At 37.1% G+C, this 16,561-nt stretch overlaps 1 protein-coding gene across 2 annotated transcripts in view; it reads left to right on the forward strand.

Annotated features, from left to right (window-relative positions):
* ACER3 (alkaline ceramidase 3) overlaps positions 1-16,561 on the forward strand; it is a 165,810-nt gene that overhangs the window by 41,220 nt on the left and 108,029 nt on the right. The gene's annotated exons all lie outside the window — the stretch shown is intronic.

Here is a 16,561-nt window from a genome sequence, read left to right on the forward strand (position 1 = left end):
TGAGCTCTGTGCTGATAACACCCCGCCTGCTTGGGATTCTGTCTCTCCTTCTCTCTGCTCCTTAACTGCTTGCATTCTGTTGTTCTCTCAAAATGAGTCAATCAGTCAATCAATCAGTCAATCACATGGAGACACACAGAGAAGGCAGTGTGAAGATGGAGGCTGAGATTGGAGTGATGTGTTTACAAGCCAAGGAACACCAAGGATTGCTAGTAACAACCACAAGGGGAGAGAGGCATGGACAGTTTTTCCCCCAGAGCCTCCAGTCCTACTGATACCTTGATATTCTGACTTCTGTCATCCTGAACGGTGAAAGAATAAATCTTTGTTGTTTTAGGTCATCCAGTTTGTGGTCATGTATTATGGTAGCCCTAGAAAACTACGGTTTTTTTTTTACAGTTTTTTTTTTTTTTTACAGATGTTTACAGTACTTTTTTTCAATGTAAAAACCTAGAAATAACTGTCTACCAATTAGGGATTGATTATGTAAATTATATCCAAACAATGTAATACTATTTGATCATTAAAAAAATGATAGATCTCTATTTCTGGATTAAAGAAAGCAGTGATATATCATTAAAGAAAAAGAAAGTTATGGAATCCAGATCACTCATCTTTGGAGAGGGATCCCTGGGAGGCTTGATCAGAGTAACTGGAGGCAGTAGGGCAGTGAGAAAAAAAAATTGTTTTCTTTGTGTCTACTATATGAGAGAATGAGCTATTTAAGAAACTTTTTTTTTTGTGGCATGTTTTAGGCAATTTAAGTTTTTTATGCCACTGTAAAAAACATTGAAAATAAATCATAAAAATGTGGGATGATGTCCTTGGTGAGATTTTAATAATAATAAAGTCTGTATTTTTGTTAAAGTTAATTTAGTATAAAATTTTAAATGTGTTTTACAGGACTTGTGTGTTCATGGTTTTTAACTGATGCATTTCAGCTCTAAGTAAGTGAAGAGTGAGTGAAAAATTGTAGTGAGATTAATTTTGAGTAAAGGATAAATCTGATACATGAGATTAATTTGTGAGTCAAGAATTACTCCCATTACATCATCATTGAACTACATCTAAAATTATGTCTATTAGTTGTTTTTTTTTAATGTTTATTTTTGAGAGGGAAACAGAGTGCAAGTGGGGGAAGGACAGAGAGCGAAGGAGACACAGAATCCAAAGCAGGCTCCAGGCTCCGAACTGTCAGCACAGAGCCCGATGCAGGGCTGGAACTCATGAACTGTGAGATCATGACCTGAGCCAAAGTCGGAAGTTTAACTGACTGAGACACCCAGGTCCACCCCCCCCCCCCCCGTTTTTTAACGTCTGTTAGCCTTTTAATACCTTTACTTTTTTGTAAATTTGGCACTAGTTTAATCTGCATGAGAGCAGAATCTGTTGTTTTCTTTTGTATTCCCTCATAGTGCTTTTCATAATAGATGCTTAGTAAATACTTGTTTTCGAATGAGTGAATGAATGTAAGCCTGCTGCTCTCAAGAAATTTAACTTAAGGAAATAGACATAAATACTTACATTTTGATTTAGTGAAGAGAGAGCTATCTGTGCTAAGTGCCAGATGAAGGGTTAGAACAGTAAGTGCTGGGAGTGATCATTTTCAGTAGGGTGATTAAGCAAAACTTACTTTATTGAATTGAGCCCTGAAAAGAAGGTTTCAGTAAAAATGGAGAGGAAGTAGGAATTATCAAAATAATTATTTTCTGATTTTGTAATTTCAAAATGCTTCTTCATCCTGAACATGGTTAGGAAACTTCCCCTTTTTTGACCTTTTTGTATCAATTTGAAATCTTCATTTAACCAAATACTTCTGCAGGGAGTTCAAGACGGTCTTACTTCCCTTGTTCTTCTTCATGTCTTCTCCATCATTCTTATCTGTTAATTGTTTATTCTCAGCTCTCATCTTTGAGCCTTCTTCAAAGAGGCATTATATATAGATAATATTTTTGCTAGGAGTCTTTCCCCTTCCCTGTAACCTCCATATTATTAGACTATGGCTTATCTGAGCCATAAATGATGTGGAGCTCCCAATGTTATCTCTTTACTACTATGTACTTGGCCTTTCTTCCCAAACCTAAAATGTACTTCCTCTTTAACTCATATGAACACCTTCATTGTTATAATAAATGGTTTAAAAATATTTTGGGTATAGGGGCAGCTGGGTGGCTCAGTGGGTAGAGTATCCATCTCTTGATTTTGGCTCAGGTCATGATTTCAGGGTCTTGGGATCAAGCCCTGCATTGGCTTCTGTGCTGAGTATGGAGCCTGCTTAGGATTCTCTCTCTGTCTTTCTCTCCTCCATCCCCTTCTGCTCCTCCCCTGCTCGCACATGTGTATGTACTCTTTTTCAAAAAAATAAAATTAAAAACATACATTTTTGTATAACTTACATGCAGAAAAGTGAAAATAGAAAGTATGTTTTAATTTTTTTTAATGTTTTATTTATTTTTGAGAGAGAGAGTGTGAGAGGGAGAGGGGCAGAGAGAGAGGGAGACACATAATCTGAAGCAGGCTCTAGGCTCTGAGCTGTCAGCACAGAGCGGGATGCAGGGCTTGAACCCACAAACAGTGAGATCATGACCTGAGCTGAAGTCAGAAGCCTAACTGACTCAGCCACCCAGGTACCCCAAGAAAGTATGTTTTAAAACATAATATGTAAAATGAGTTTTCATAAATAATTTTTGGAAGCTACTATATTCACTCTAAAGAAAACAGAATGACTCTTGTATTAGTAGTGATATAAATACTTTCAGGAATTAGCTCAAATGCTAGCTGCATACTGAAGCTCCTCTTGGGTTCCCTCCCTTCCCCTGGGTATGTTGTTGGGTGCTTGTTGGTCCTGCCATTATCCCTTCCTAGTTGTTTCCCTGTCTCTCTTTCCTACTGAATTGTCTACATGCATTCTCAGGACAGGAACCAAGGTTATTCACCTGCTAACCTTTCTTCCCATTTCCCATCTCAGTTGCCTTGCCCATAGGAAATACTTAATAAATGTTTGTCAAGTTGAACTGAATTTGTGCTTATTATTTTTTAAAAAGTAAGACATACCTAAATTGATTTCCTGTTTTTATGCTGATATCTGTCTTAAAAGATACTATACTGAGGAGTACCTAATACTATAATATTTATATGATTTTTTTTTTTTTTTTTAACTCTGAGTGAACCAGCATATACTGCAACTTTCTTTGTTATTGGTCTGGGTTGGAAGACAGACTTTCTTCCTTGTGACTGCTGTTCTGAGCTCAGATCTAAGTACCAAGACAATTCCCAGGCAGCACTTAATCCTTAACATAGCAAGATTGTGGAAGTTCTGCATAATGTTCAGTGGATCTTTGTCATATGAGAAATGATTTTGGGGGGTCATATTTATTGTTTTCATCATACTTATTTAAATAATTTAAATATTTTGGGGTTTCCCCCTCATTTTACAGGTCAGGAAACTAAGTCTTAAGCATAAATAAGTTTCCTAAGTTAACACAGCTAGAGAGTGGTAGTAGGTATGAATAAAATGTTGCCTGATATAAACTGAGGAAATTAAATTAGGTGATCTGCCTGTCTTCTTTCAGCTCTAGAGTCTCTGAAGTTCTGGGAAACTTTGACGTTATTTGAACATTTGCATAAGCAGTAAAATACTTGACAAAATGAACTTGCTTTGGGGAAAGTGCCAGGTTGCTTTCAGGCTCAAACCAGTTACAATTCTCACTCATCTAGTGTATTAGCTAACTGTGCAAGAGGGTTCCTCACGGTGGCAGTGAACCAATATAGATAATTTTTTCAGCTTTACCAGGTTTTAATGGTTCTGTTTTTTTATCTTTAGTTCTGGGTGGTGGTTATACACTTATAAATACAACGGAGCTCTCAATTGTTTGCCCAGTTGCCCCAGGGTTCTATGTATTTGGCCAAATTACGGAGAACTGTTGAGACTGCCCTGCACACTGGCTCCACCTACTGTCATCCCGAGGCAAACGTCTTCATACTATTTCTTTATTCAGAGTTGTTTCAAATTTACTTTTGGGGAGAATAAAAAGAAATTGTGTTTGGGGATATAAAAATATCATAGTTTCAGATTTAAAAAAATTCCTTAAGTCTATTTTCAAGCAGGATTCTATGAAAAAAAAATTTTGCTTTAATGTTTCGGTATACTTATTGTGTAGTATGTGAATGAATCTCTGGTTTTTATTCCTGGAAAAAAAAAAAAAACTTTGAATTTTCTGGGAGCACCCCAAACCCAATTAAACTCTAAGTGGAAGTAATTTAGCTTTTATTTTCTGTTATTCATTTATATTAGTAATAGTTTAATTGAAATTTAAAAAAACAATATAACCACATTGTAGAAAATATAGAAAAAAAAAGAGAGAAAATCATTTTACCATCTTAAAAAAACCATTCTTATCATTTTGGTATTTGGGGAACCCTCACTAACCATAGTTATGCCCAGGCCTGATGGATGAAAACATAGTTTTATAATTGTGTTAGTTGTCAGCTTATTACCTGTCAGCCCCAGATTCGTCATTCATTGCATGCTCTGTGAAAATGGAACTGGGCCCTTTCAGTGTTTCTTTTGACAGCTGGCAGAATGTTAAACTTTGTCAGTAGAGGGCACTGGAAAGACATTGCAAGAGGGAAGGGTTTCCCTTCCTGGTTCTGGTGTGCTGGCTTGGCTTCTCCAGTGCCTAGCTCTTGCAGTGCAAGTGGCTTAACTAGCATCTGTCTCTTACAGTGCATGAAGCTTCCCCTAGTGCCCAGATCCTAAAGCTGGGTCAGTTTTTACTCTAGTCAGTAGCTCCCCCACTCGATGTGATCAGCTTCCCTGGCCTCCTAGAAGGGCATATGAAGAACAAGTTCTGAAGGGTGGATTTTCAGAAAGCTCTGCAGGTGTGGTACCACAGGAAACTTTTCTGCTGTTCTATGAGCTATGGCCATGCCTTCCTTCTCCCACAAGGTCTAGATTTCAGCCCTGGCTGGGACCTCTTCTTTTATTGTTCTATCTCTGTCTTAGGGATAGTGGACTGTTCCTTATATCTGCTATTCCTACAGTCTGTAGACTTCTCTTTACTTGTGGGGGGGGGGGGGGGGGAGAGGGACAGAGGGTGAGAGAAAGAGAGAGAATGAATCTCAAGCAGGCTCCATGCCCAGTGTGGAGCCTGACATGGGGTTTGATCCCACAACCATGAGAGCATGACCTAAGCCAAAACCAAGAGTCTGACACTTAACCGACTGAGGTGCCTCCTTTTACTTCTTACTGGCTATCTTTTGTTACTCCATTTCTCTCATAGTTAATGATTCTTTATCATAAACCTTTCTTGTTCAAATTACTCTGAGTTTGGTTAGGGTTCCCTTAAACACCAAAATGATAAAAATGGATGTCTTAAGATGGTAAAATAATGGATTTTTTTCTCTTCTTTTCCTTATATATTTTCTACAATGTGGCTATATTATTTTTAAAATTTTAAATTAAAATGTTAATGTAAATGAATTATAGAAAATAAAGGCTAAATTACTTCTACTTAGAATTTGATTGGTCTTGGACTTACACCATTTTTTAACCAAAAATTTTTCAGTTCATGATCATTTTATGTGCGTTCTTTTTGGTCAGTAAAGTTAAATTAGCTAACATTTATATATCTCCTTATTTACAAAACAATTTCATACCTATTAGTCTTTAAATCAGCTTTTTGAAAACAACCTTTTATTCTTCTTGACTTTATAGTCTTAGCTTGACTTTGTAGCCTTAGCTTCTTGATATTATAGTTTTTTTGCCTTTGTGGTTAATTCTTTTTGTGTCCTGTTTAAAAACTCATTGGCGCTCCAAGGTCATCAAGATGTTTTGCTGTGTTTCCTTCTACAAGTTACATTGTTGTACCTATCATGTTTAGATCAGCAGTACATCTTGAATCTATTTTTGTATAAGAAGTGTGAGTTTGGGGTCCAAGTTTGTTTTCCTCCCATGTGAGTATCTAGTCGATCCAGAAGAGAGCATTTTTTTCTGTTACTACACTGCAGGGCCATGTTTGTCATAATCAGGTGACTATACAAGTTTGCTCTTGGGATCTTTTCTGTTCTATTTGTCTATTCTTGCTAATAGGCCATGATATCTAGTAGTGTAAATACTCTAATTTTGTTGTTACTTAAGATTGTCTGGGTTGTTCTTGGCATTTTAAATTTTCATATAAAGTTTGAAATCAGTTTCTCAATTTGTACCCAGAAAACCTGCCTAGAGTTTTATTAATATTTTGTCTTACACCTTTTTTGTTAGATTTTGTATCTAAGTATGTGACATGTTTTGATGCTATTAAAAATTACAGGTGTAGCACTACAGCCTGCAGTTACAGATTCAAGCTGTCAGTCTGACTCAGGAGTCAATAATGTCTTTATTATGTTTTATTAGCTGTGTAGAGAGAGTGGGTATAGCATTTTTTTCTGATTTCAATACCTATTATCTACCAAAATACATAGATTTAAGTATAATGCAGTAATCCTTCAGGAGTCTAGGCAAGAAAGCAAGTCTTCTACAAGGGAAACATTTAGGCTAGCTTCAAACTTCTCCATAGTAATGTTCAATCTTGAAGACAACAGCACAATACTTAGAAACTTCTGAAGGAAAGAGAGATCCCAACATAGCTAAGTCATCTTTTGAGAATAAACGCTGAGCACAATGTTCTCAAGGACTCAAGATGTCAGGGAGTACAACACGTATAACCCCCTGAAAAACTATGTGAAGATGGGTGATGAAATCTAAACAAGTAGAACTTGTTTAAAAAAAATAAAGGCAAGGGGGGTGTATGCCTGGGTGGCTCAGTCGGTTAAGCGTCCAACTTTAGCTCAGTCACGATCTCACGATTTGTGGGTTTGAGCCCCGCATCGGACTCTGTGCTGACAGCTCGGAGCCTTGGAGCCTGCTTCAGATTCTGTGTCTACTTTTCTCTCTGCCTCTCCCCTGCTCTGTCTCTCTCTCAAAAAAACAAAAAAATAAATTAAATAAATAAACATTAAAAATAAATAAATAAAGGCAAGGGGTGCCAGGGTGGCTCAGTCGGTTGAGCGTCTGACTTCAGCTCGAGCGTCTGACTTCAGCTCGGGTCGTGATCTCATTGTTCATGGATTTGAGCCCTGCCTCAGGCTCTCTGCTGAAAGTTCAGTCTGGAGGCTGCTTCAGAATCTGTGTCTTCCTCCCTCTCTGCCCCTCCCCCGCTCATGCTCTGTCTCTCTCAAAAATAAAAAAAACAAAAACAAAAACAAACATTAAAAAAAAAAAGGCAAAATGGGAAGAACAGCCATGGGGAAAAAACTAGTAAAGGTACTATATCCATTAAATGGAGAACTGAGGCTAAAAACAAGGATGACCATAGAATTACCATATGATGCAGGAATTCCTCTCCTAGGTATCTATCCAAGAGAATTGAAAACATGTCCACCCAAAAAATTGTATATGAATGTTCATAGCACATTATAATAGCCAAAGAATGGAAATAATCCAAATGACCACTTGATGAATATATAAACAAGATGTGGCATATCCATTCAATGGACTATTTGGCAATAAAAAAGAATGAAGTTATAGACACATGCATGCGACAACATAGATAAACCTTAAAAACATTATGCTAAGTGAGAGAAGCTAGATACAAAAGACTACATATTGTATAGTTTCATTTATATGAAATGTCCAAAATAGCCAAATCCACAGACCTAGAAAGTGACTAGTGGTTTCCAGGGACTGTGGGAAGGAGAGATGGGGAGTTGACTGCTAATGGGTGTGGGTTTCATTTTGAGCTGATGAAAATGTTCTAAAATTAGTGATGATTGCACAACTCTGTAAATGTATTAAAACTACTGAATTGTACAGAAAAGGGTAAGTTTTGTGATATGTGAATTATATCTTGATAAAGCTGTTATTTAAAAAAGCACAAGAATGGAAAATGTGGCTTACAGAGCTAAACGTAATCCTTGACAATGTGAAATATATGGTCTTTGACAATGTGGAAATGACTAATAAAAGTAAGTAAATAGGGGAAGAGAGGCGGGAGGAAATTTAGGAGTGTAAATTTCTTTATGTTTCATAGCAAGGATGCATTTGCTATTAAAAACATGTAAAATTCAGTTTCACTTCTTTTGTTACAATATGGTATTTTTATACTTTTAAAAAAGAGTATGTCTAATGCTCTCTTCTTCTTCTTCTTCTTTTTTTAAGTTTATTTATTTATTTTGAGAGAGAGAGCCAGGGGCAGACAGAGAGAGAGGGAGAGAGAATCTCAAGCAGGCTCTGTGCTGACAGAGCAGAGCCCGACATGGGGCTTGAACTCACTAACTGTGAGATCATGACCTGAGCCCAAACCAAAAATCAGATCCTTAACTGACGGAGCCACCCTGGCACCCCTGTCTTTTCTTAATTCATCCATTCTTTCATCTCTCTCCATATGTAAAGCTTAGCAAAACAAGCTGCTGTCTGCTATAACCATTGTTAAATCAAAAGAGAAGAAACATGTACTTTTATGAATAATGCCAGAGGATAAAGGAAAAATTATAGTCTGGTTTCACTGAGCATACATGCATGCATTTATTCATTCTGTCAGATTTTCTGGAGTGCCTGCTCTGTCCTTGGTATTGTGCTAAGGGAGAAGCATACAAGTGTAAGACATGGCCCCTGCCCAAAATAAGGCAGCGTATTACACTTTTTTTTGGACAGCTCTAATTTTAGAATGTTTTGCCTTATATTGAGTGGAAATCTGCTTCTCTGTAACTTCATTGATTTTAATTGTTATATTTTACAACTGCACTACACCTCATTCACCTGTAATTTAGCAGTCCTTCAGGTATTTAAAGACCAGAATCATGCCTTTCTCATATGACATGTTTTATTAATTAAGTAAATGATTCCTTTATTTTAGTTTCTTCTCTCAGTATTTAAGATCTGTTTGTTTAAAGTAGGGTGCCACAAATAGGTAAACAGTCCAAAGAGATGCTGAATTAAAGCAGAGAGAAGGATGACCACTATCCAGCTCTTTCCATTTTTACCTCTAAATCTTGCTTTGAGATAGTATATTCAGATTTTCCCCAAGAATAGTCTACTGTCATTTTTCTGCCTTTGGATCTTTCTCTCACAGTTGTCCTTATTCTGTCTCTCACACTAGCCTATATTTAAGGTTTGTGTTCCTCATTCTAATTTGTGAAACTTTGCGTTGACCTTTAATTGAGTTTCCTATAGTTTGTAGGACTCTCTCCTACCCCCTGCCTTCCAGGTTATTCGAAATGTGTTTCTGACCTCCGTAGTATTGACATCTCAGCAAAATTTAATACTATCTGTACTTTTGGGTGTATTTCAATTCCTTTATCTCAGCCATCAGTAAAGATTCTTGTTAGTTTGAATGCTAGGGCCCTTCTGAATGGCACGGTATTCAACATGTTCTGCAGGTTTACTTAAAGCTATTGGTAACTACTGTTTAAATATGTAACCATCAATTTTTCTGGCTCCCCACCTTATATTTTCCACCTGGCAAATTACTTTGCTATTTGTACAATTGGGAATTTACTTAAAACATTAAAAAAGTTTTTTTTAATGTTTACTTATTTGTTTTGAGAGAGAGCATGAGTGGGGCAGAGAGAGAGGGAGAGAGAATCCCAAGTGGATTCCACACTGCCAGCGCAGAGCCTAATGTAGGGCTTGAACTCACCACTGTGAGATCGTGACCTGAGCCAAAACCAAGAGTTGGATGCTTAACCGACTGAGGCACCCAGGTGTCCCCATTTAAAAAAAAAATTTTTTTAATGTTTATTTTGAGAAAGATAAAGCACAAGCAGGGAGGGGGCATAAAACGTTTTTAATAGAATATTCTTTGATATAATTTTTAAAACATCAATAAGGACCTTTGTGCAAACATTGTGCTTGTGCATTTAAAGGGAAGAACATTTAGGGGCAGCAGGGTGGCTCTGTTGGTTGAGCATCCAACTCTTGATTTTGGCTCAGGTCATGATCCCACGGTCACAGCCCTGCGTTGGGGTCTTTGCTGAGCATGAAGCCTGCTTAAGATTCTCTCTCTGTCTCTGTCTCTGTCTGTCTCTCTCTCTTTCTCTCCCTCCCTCTCTGTCTCTCTGTCTCTCTCTCTCTCTGTCTCTCTCTCTCTCTCTCTCTCTCTCTCTCTCTCTCTCTCTCTCGGCACTTGGATGTCTCAGTGGTTGAGCATCTGACTTCAGCTCAGGTCTTCATCTCGCTGTTTGTGAGTTTGAGCCCCGCATCAGGCTCCCTGCTGTCAGCACAGAGCCTGCTTAGAGATCCTTTGTCCCACTCTCTCTGCCCCTTCCCTGCTTGCTCTCTCGCTCTCTCTGTCTCTCTCTCAAAAAAATAAATAAACTTAAAAAAAGATTCTCTCTCTCTCCCTCTGCCTGTCTCCCCTGCTCATGCACTGGAGCTCCCTCTCTCTCTCTCTCTTAAAAAAGAAAAAAGGAGGGGGTGTCTGAGTGGCTCAGTTGGTCAGGACTCAGACTTCATTCAGCTCAGGGTCATGATCTCACAGTTTGTGAGTTGGAGCCCTGCATTGGACTCTGTGCTGACAGCTCAGAGCCTGGAGCCTCTTTGGATTCTGTGTCTCCCTCTCTCTTGGCCCCTCCCTACTTGTGCTCTCTCTCTTTCTCTCCCTCTCTCAAAAATAAACATTAGAAAAAAGGGGGGTGGTGGGAACGTTGGCTGTAAGGACAGATAGACCTGGAATAAAATCTTGGTGCTGCCATTTGTTTATTGTGAGAATTTGGGTAAATTGTATAATCTCTTAGCCTGACTTTATTGTTCGTTTAATGAGGTAACAATGTTTCACAAGGTTGTTGAGAGAGGCAAGTTAGCATGTGTGTACTGTGAAGTCCAGTACCTGATACTTAATAGGCTCAGTAGACTTCAGTTCCTTTCTCTCCTTTCAGGTTCCAGCTCAAATCTTACCACATCTATGAAATTCTCTCCATCTGTTTCATTCCCTTTCCTAAAAGTTTCTTTAATTTTTTAAATAAAGTTTATTTATTTATTTTGAGAGAGACAGAGAGCATGCTTGTGAGCAGGGGAGGGACAGAAAGAGAGGGAGGCAGAGAATCCTGAGCAGGCTCTGCACTGTCAGCACAGAGCCCACTCTGGGGCTCGAATCCACAGAGCGAGATCATGATCTGAGCTGAAACCAAGAGTCTGGATGTTTAATCGACTGAGCCACCCAGGCACCCTGAATTAGTTTTTATTTTATCAAAATAATAAATTAAAAATATAAAAATCCAGTACATTAAAAAATAGATTAAAATCTAGGTCATGCTAAAAAAGGCTTGTAAAAAACCAGAAAGCAGTACCTTTCCCTAACTCTTTTCTCTCTATGCTCTAATTTTACTCCCTAGAGGCAGAACAACAAAAAACAGTTTTATCAGGTATAGTTGACATACAACAGAGTGCGCCTACTTAAGGTGTACAAACTAAGTTTTGACATATGTATACACATATGAAACCATCACCACAATCAAGATAATGAACATACCCATCACCTCCAGCTTTTCTCATGTCCCTTTGTAAGTCTTCCCTTTCCCACTGTTCCCTCTACCTCTGCTCTACCCCATAACCACTGATCTTCTTTCTAGTTTGTATTTTCTAGACTTTTATATAAACTGTTTTAATTTTTGTTTGCTAATTCTAACATATGTATGAGTTCCAGATTGGTTTCCCTGGATTATTTTTGTCAATATGGGTTGTGTTTTTTCTTTATATGCTTGGTAATCTTTGATTGGATGCCAGATATTGTGTTTAATTTTACCTTGTTCGGTGCTGGATATTTTTTGTATTACCAGAAATAGTTTTGAATTTTGTTCTAGGATTCAGTTAAGTTACTTGGAAATAGTTAGATTTGGTGGAGGCGGGGTGGGGGGGGGGGGAATTTTCCACCAGTTATATTGAGATATAATTGAAAAGAGTTGACCCTTGAATAATAGTGAGTTAAGGGATTCCAACCCACCCATGCAGTTGAAAAGCTATGTATAACTTTTTACTCCCCCAAATATAACTACTAATAGCTTACTGTTGACCAGAAGCCTTACCAATAAGATAAGTTGATTAATATATTTTTGTATGTTTTATGTATTATATACTGTATTTTTACAATACAAGTAAGCTAGAGAAAAGAAAATGTCATAAGAAAATCATAAGGGGGTGCCTGGGTGGCTCAGTCAGTTGAGCTTCCAACTTCGGCTCAGGTCATGGTTTCACGGTTTGGGAGTTTGAGCCCCACATTGGGCTCTCGTCAGCATGGAGCCTGCTTCAGATCCTCTGTCCCACTCTCTCTCTGCCCCTCCCCCGCTTGCTCTCTCTCTCTCTCTCTCTCTCTCTCTCTTTTATAAATAAACATTAAAAAATAATCAAAAAATCATAAGGAAAACAAAATGTATTTACAGTAGTGTATTATATTTATCGGACCCATACAGTTCTTTTTTTTTTTTTTTTTAATTTTGTTCTGCTCTCAGTGACTCTTTTTTTTTTCTTTTTTTTTTTTTTTATGTTTATTTAGCTTTGAGACAGAGAGAGACACAGCATGAACGGGGGAGGGTCAGAGAGAGAGAGGGAGACACAGAATCGGAAGCAGGCTCCAGGCTCTGAGCTGTCAGCACAGAGCCCGACGCGGGGCTCGAACTCATGGACTGTGAGATCGTGACCTGAACTGAAGTTGGACACTTAACCGACTGAGCCACCCAGGCGCCCCTGGACCCATACAGTTCAAATCTGTGTGGTTCAAGGGTTAACTGTGTAATGTTATATAATTTTGATACGTACAGTGGGTTGATTTGATAAGCTTATGTATTGTAAAGTGATTACCACCATAGCATTAGGTAATACCTGCATCTTACCACATAATTACCATTTTTGTGTGTGTGTGGTGAAAACATTTAAGATCTACTTTCTTAGCAACTTTTAAGTGTATAATATAGTATTATTAGCTGTAATCACCATGCTGTACATTAAATCTCCAAAACTTGTTAATCCTGTAACTGGAAGTTTGTACTCTGGCTAATATCAGTATCTCCTCATTCTCCACCCTCCATGCACCCCACCCTCAGCCCATGGTAACTACCACACTGTTCTATTTCTCTGAGTTTGGCTTTTTTAGATTCCACATTTCCATGACATCATATAGTTTGGTATCAGGGTCATGTCGGATTCATGAACACATGATTGGAAGTATTCCTCGCTCTTCTATTTTTTTGGAACAGTTTGAGTTTTGGTGTCAATTCTTTAGATGCTTAGTAGAAGTCACCAATGAAACTACTTGTCCTCAGCTTTTCTGTGTTGGGAAGTTTTTTATTTTTTTATTTTGAAATTTTAATTTAATTTTGTTATATTATTTTTTAAAGTCATCTCTACACCCAGTGTGGGGCTCAAACTCATGACCCCAAGATCAAGTCACATGCTCTACTGACTGAGCCAGCTAGGCACCCCTGGAAGGTTTTTGATTACTGATGCAATATCCTTACTTGTTATTGTTTCATTAAGATTTTGTTTCTTCCTGATTTAGTCTTCATGGATTGTATATATCTAGGAGTTTATCCATTTCTTCTAGGTTTTCCAGTTTGTTAGCATATAATTGTTTATAGTTGTCTCTCATGATCCTTTTTATTTTTGTAGTATTAGTTGTAATGTTCTCTTTTACTTCTAATTTTATTTGAATTATCTTTTTTCCTGAGTTAATCTAGCTTAAAGGTTTGTCCATTTTTATCTTAAAAAAAAAAGCAACAAACAGCTCTTTGTTCCATTAATCTAATTTATTTCCATTCTGATCTTTATTTCTTTTCCTAATTTTGGGCTTAGTTTGTTCTTTTCTAGTTCTTTGAGGTGTAAAGTTAGGTTGATTGAGATCTTTTTTTTCCCTTAACACAGGCATTTATTGCCGTAAACTTCCCTCTTGGAACTATTTTAGCTGTATCCCATAAGTTTGTCCTATTGTGTTTTCATTTTCATTTATTTCAAGATTTATTTATTTATTTATTTATTTATTTATTATGTTTATTTTTGAGAGAGAGAGAGACAGAGAGAGTGTGCGCACGTGCGCAAGAGGGAGAGGGGCAGAGAGAGAGGGAGACACAGAATCTGAAGCAGGCTCCAGGCTGTGAGTTGTCAGCACAAAGCCCAACGTGGGGCTTGAACCCACGAACCAAAAGATCATGACCTGAGCTGAAATTGGATGCCTAACCAACTGAGCCACACAGGTGCCCCTACTTCAAGATATTTTTTAATTTACCTTTTGATTTCTTCTTTGCTCCATTGGTTGTTCAGGGGTCTGTTGTTTAATTTCTACATATTTGTGAATTTATAGTTTTTCTCCATGTTATTGATTTCTAGTTTTAGACCACTGCGGTCAGAAAAGATACTTTGTATTATTTCAGTTTTAAAATTTTTGCTAAAATTTGTTTTGTGACCTATCATATGATCTGTCCTAGAGAATGTATGTTCTGCTCTTGGATGGAATGTTCTGTATATATGTCTGTGGGTCCTTTTGGTGTCAGGTGTAGTTTAAGTCCAACTTTCCTGTATTATTTTTCCATCTGGATGAACAATTCATTGTTGAAAGTGGGGTATTGAAGTCCCCTACTATTAATTATATTATTTCTCCCTTAGGATCTGTTAGTGTTTGCTTAATATATTTAGGTGCTCTGATGTTGGCTGTATACATATTTACAATTATTATATCCTCTTGATGAATTAAGCCTCTGTTATTACATAATGATCTTTGTTTTTCGTTACAGTTTTTGGCTTAATATCTGTTTTGTCTAAGTTAGCTACCTTTGCTCTCTTTTGGTTTCCCTTGCATGGAATATCTTTTTCCATACCTTTACTTTGAGCATATGCATGTCTTTAAACCTGAAAAGAATGTTTTGTAGCCAGCATATACTTGGGTCTTGATTTTTTTTTTTTAATCCATGCAGCCATTGTATGCCTTTTAATTGCAGAATTGAATCCATTTACATTTAGAGTAATTATTTATTGATAGTCAGGACTTAACTAATGCCGTCTGGTTTTCTGGCTGTTTTGTAGTTTCCCTATTCCTTTGTTCCTCTTTTGCTGCCTTTATGAATTGATGATTTTCAATAGTTGTATGCTTTGATTCCCATCCCCTTATCTTTTGTGATCTACTGTAGGTTTTTGCTTTATGGTTACCCTGAGGCTTACATAAGACAACTTATAGCAGTCTTTTTTATGTTGATAACAACTTCACTCACTAAACCTCTACCCTTTTATTCCCCTCCATGTAGGTTTTTAATATAATTTACCTGTTTTTTATTGTCTATTCACTAATAAATTGTTGTAGCTAGTTTTTTTTTAAATTAAGTTTTTAATTTTAATTCCAGTACTGTTTACATACAGTGTTATATTAGTTTCAGGTGTACCATAATAGTGATTGAACAACTACTCAGTGCTCATTACGATAAGTGTGCTCTTAATCCCCATTCCCTATTTAACCTGGCCCCTACCCACCTTTCCTCTGGTAACCATCAGTTTGTTCTCTACAGTTAGCAGTCTGTTTCTTCGTTTGTCTTTCTCTTTTTTTTTCCCCCTTTGTTCAAATTCCACATATGAGCAAAATCATATGGTATTTTGACTTATTTTGCTTAGCATTATACTTTCTAGATCCAGCCATGTTGTTGCACATGGCAAGATTTTTTTCTTTTTTATGGCTGAAAAATATCCCATTGTGTGTGGTGTGTATATATATATATATATTTTATATATATATATATATATATATACACATACATATATATGTATATATGTATATGTATATATATGTATATATATACACACACATATATGTATGTGTGTGTGTATATATATATACACACACACACACACACACACACACACACACACACACACACCACACATACCTTCTTTACCCATTCGTCTCTGGGTGGACACTTGAACTGCTTCAATAGTTTGGTAATTGTAAATAATGTTGCAATAAACATAGGGTGCATATTGTCCATTTGAATTAGTGTTTTCGTATTCTTTGGGAAAATACCCAGTAGTGTGATTACTGGGTTGTAGGGTAGTTTTATTTTTAACTTTTTGAGGAGCCTGCATGCTGTTTTCCACAGTGGCTGTACCAGTTTGCCAGTACACAAGGGTACCTTTTCCTCCACATCCTTGTCAACACCTGTTGTTTCTTGTGTTGATTTTAGCCATTCTGACAGGTGTGAGGCAATCCATCATTGTGGTTTTTATTTGCATTTCCCTGATGATGAGTGATGGTGAGCATCTTTTCATGTGTCTGTTGGCCATCTGTATGTCTTTTTTGGAGAAATGTCTGTTTGTATTTTCTGCCCATTTTTTAATTGGATTATTTGTTTTTAGGTGTCAGTTCTTTATATATTTTGGATACTAACTATTGTATATGTCATTTGCAGCTTTAGTTCTTTTTAATACTTTTGCCCTTTTAACTTTTTAAGTGATAGGCTTACATGTTTAATATACCATCATATTACAGTATTAGAGTATTCAGAGTTAGACCATATACTTACCTTCACCAGTATGCTGTATATTTATATATAT

This window comes from Panthera uncia, chromosome D1, assembly GCF_023721935.1.
Source record: "Panthera uncia isolate 11264 chromosome D1, Puncia_PCG_1.0, whole genome shotgun sequence".
NCBI lineage: Eukaryota > Metazoa > Chordata > Mammalia > Carnivora > Felidae > Panthera > Panthera uncia.